We start from the raw sequence: 3798 nt of genomic DNA, 5'->3' as shown, positions 1-3798 counted from the left end.
CCTCTCTTCCAGCCTGCAGGGATCTCTTTTCTGGCTATACCAAGGACAAGCCAAAACCAAAAACCAAATCCAGTGCCATTGATACCAAGGACAAGGGCACGTAGTCAGTGAGGAGTGAGGCAGACAGCTTTTTCGTGATGGAGAACATGTGAAGATCCCAGCCCCTCCAGCACCCTTTACCATAGAGCTGGGCTCCGGGTATACACTTTCTGTGGCTTATCCCATGTGTTCCTGACAGTAATTCTAGCTGATTGGACCTTTATCAGCCCACTTCTCAGGGGAGAAAACTGGGGCTCTGAGTGGTGAAGTGCCATTCTCCAGACTCACAGCTGGTAGGGAGTAGAGGCCCCATTGGGCTTTAGAGGGCAGGGCAGTCACCTTTGGAGCAGCTGGTTTAGGACTTGCTGGGTGGTGGCGTAGGTTCTATAGGTTCGCAGAAAGATGTTGATGTAGGAGAAGTCACCCTTTAGGAAAGCGGGCACCAGGAGCTCCACCAGCTTCTCCAGTGAGCCTGCCTTGAAGGTTTTCATCACCCAGGCCTCATCCAGGTCCTCGTTTGAACCACAGACACACTGAGGTGGGACAGAGGAGGACCATATTGTCAGAGGCAACCCCATAAACCACCAGGAGGGTTGGGGGCCCAGAGCTTAGACCAGGCACTCCCTCTCCCTCAGTGACCTGTGGCAGGAGGTGGGACATGAGTGCCTTCAGCAGCAAACAGGACTTGGATTTCCAAGCAGAATTGGAGGTGGGGGCTGATTACAAACATTAGGAACCTGAAGGATTTCGTTAACTAAGTAACCATTGTTATCTCCCTGAAGGAAGAGCAGTATCCCAGTGAGTCTTCACAAAACACCCCATTGAGAAAACAGAGGCTTGGTGATATCCAGTGTCTTCCCGAGTTCACCTGGTCAGAGCCCAGAACTGTCTGACATTAGTGTTCCATGATGTTCCCTCTGTGCAACATGAAGCCTGCTCTGCTCGTGACTCGGAGGGGAAGGTCTGGTGCAAGCTCACTCCCTCCCAGGTGGAGACAGTGCACACAGCAGACACACCAATGAGATAGGCAAGACATGGATTTTTCTTTCTGTGCATTAAAGGGGGTTTTGAGAACATGAAGCTATGGAGCACCCAGACGCATACAAGGTTGAAAACCTAGAGACCCTGGGGTGGGAGAAAGACCCCCGCAAAACTGAGGATCTGAACAGGTGGCCCAGGGAGTGCAAATGTGAATGATCAGTAAAAGACTGAGAGGAGGTTCAGCTTCTTAGGGCCAACAGGTGCCTCAGAGCCACCCTGCAGTTCTGTTGGCCACCCTGACAGCAGACTGGCAAAACAGAAAGGAACCATAATACCTGGAACAGGCTCAATGCAGAGACGTGGCCAGCATCACAAACTGCTGGGCCACAGCACTGTGACCGCTGTTTTGGGAAGGAGTCTGGCTCTAGTGATCCTAACTTGAAATGTGTACATCCTCCCCCCAAGCATGCCACTCCTGGGAGTCTGTCCTGGGTGGGTGAGTGTGTGAGGACACACGTAAGCGTTCCTGCAGCCCTGCAGAAGGCATCAGTCCAGGACCAGCAGCGGAGAGAGGCTCAGTCACTGTGGGGACAGGCCTCCCTTCTGGAACATTCTGCAGCGAGTCAGGCTAGAGTCTCTGACCTGAAGGGGTCACGTGATGTTTTCCCTGAGATTACAGGTTGTAGAAAAAGATGTGTCATAGCCTAAGCCCCTCGTTTTAGGATAAAAGAAGCCTGCCAAGTGTGATGATGTGTGAAGCTGGGAGAAGTTGTGCAAGGAGAGCCGAGCTGACTGCTGCCTGAGACCCTGGTGTTGAAAGTTAAACACAAACAGCAGCAACAGGCAAAATATGCATGGGCTTATGTGAAAAGAAAAAAAAAAAGAAATTTTTTTTTTTTTTTTGTGAAGTGAAGACAGTATAAAAACCTCATTTCTGATATTCCTACAACTATGGGAAGAGTGACTTTGTGGCTGGCCAGGGCAGGGAGGACAGTGGGGGAGGGGGGGAAGATCATTTTCTTGTGAGGGGACTGGGGACCCTCAAAAGGGAAAGCCCTGGGAGTGACCTGAGGTCCACAGGGTGGTGTCTTGGTCACCTTGGGTCCCTGGGTAGGGACGTCACTCCCCTCCCCCTGCACTCACCCAGAACCTGCGGCAGCCCTTCATCGCCCGTTTCTTGGGGTAAACCTAGGAGACGATGCCATTCTCCTTTTCCTTGGGGATCTCCTGCGGGGAGTTCTGCAGAGACAGTGCCAGCAGCGGCCAGGGAGGCGTCAAGAGCCCCTCTGAGCTGCCTCCTTCTCTTTCTGCCCCTGAAGCCCTTGTGCCTCCGAGGAGCTCCCAGTTGTCCCATGCTGGATGGGTCGGCCTGTGGGCTGTACCATCTAGCCCTGACCATGTCCCCAGATAGAGGAATCAACCTCTAATTACTGCAGCATGATCTGGCAGAAGCTGGGCTGGCACAGGGTCAGCAGTGGCCCAGGCAATGCCAGCAGCCAGGGCTGCACATTGACTGCCACACTCAGGGTGAGCTGGATCTCAGAGAATGTCCAGGTGAGAGTGCTGACTTAGCCAGTGACCCCGACAGTCCCTCCCTAAGGCCTCGTCTGAACTGAAACCCCTGGGTAGACTTACATCCCTGCGTTTTGTGTGATCAGCGGGGTCAGGGCAGGGAAGTGAAAGAGGCCTCCCCATTTGCCACCCCAGCCCCCAGCCTCCCCAAGGCACCCAACCTGATGGACTAGGCCCAGCCACGGTCAGACTCAGCCCCATGAACCCAGGGTGGTGAGAGGCTGTGGGGATGGAGCTTGGGGTTGCCCTCAATGTGTGCTATTCCTGAAGCAGCAGCCCAATTTTCATTATCCTCATTATTACTCCTCGCCTCCCAGATCTCCCCAGGTCACATGGCTCCTCCTTCCCTGACCCCCACCACCTCTCTCCCAAATGGACCCTGCCTCATCCAACAACTTTCTAACTCATCAGTTCTGTCCACATTTCCTCCCAGCCCCCATTACCAGGGACCCCATGAGGACAAGGGCTGGCATGGCCTGGGGTGTGGTATGACCTTGGGGAGGGGTGTGGGGCCACCCAAGTGGGGTCACCGTGGTGGCTCTCTTTTATCCTCTCTCTCTGTTTCTCTCTCAGTCATCCCGTGTCTGTCATTTATTTTTCTCTCTCCCTCCAGGCAGCAGCTGTGATGTATGACTTGCCCATGGAGAGACTCATGTGACAAAGACCTGAGGGAGGGTGCTGATAACAGACAGACAGGAGTGAGGCCCCCCAGTCCAAAAGCTCATGGAGTCCTGCTGATAACACGGAACTGAGTAGGGAACAGATCCTCCCCAGTCAAGACTCAGTTGAGACCACAACCAGAGGCTCCTGAGAACTTGGAGAAGTCATCAGGTAAGCCATGCCTGGGTTCCTGGCCCACAGAGACTGTGTGCTGTTGTGTGTTGTGAGTCATTAGTTTTGGGGGTGTTGTTATCACAGAGCAAGAGAGAACTCCACCAGCCCACCAGGTCATGGGTCCTGGACCTGTTCTCCTCCTCCCTGCCTCCTCTCCTCCTCAGCTTCCTCTAGCTCTACTGGCTGCATTTCAACCACTTCTCTGGACAAACTCACGTCTGTGTCCCAGTCTCCACAACAGCTCTGTCTTCTCCCTGGCACGCTGTCCCCAGACTCGCGCAGGGCTGGTGCCTCCTGTCTTTCTGGTCAGACATAAATGTCACCTTAGTGAGACCTCCTGGACCACACCCCAACTTTATCTCACAGCACCCT

Source organism: Elephas maximus, chromosome 27 (assembly GCF_024166365.1).
Source record: "Elephas maximus indicus isolate mEleMax1 chromosome 27, mEleMax1 primary haplotype, whole genome shotgun sequence".
NCBI lineage: Eukaryota > Metazoa > Chordata > Mammalia > Proboscidea > Elephantidae > Elephas > Elephas maximus.
Note: the sequence above shows the minus strand (reverse complement) of the source record.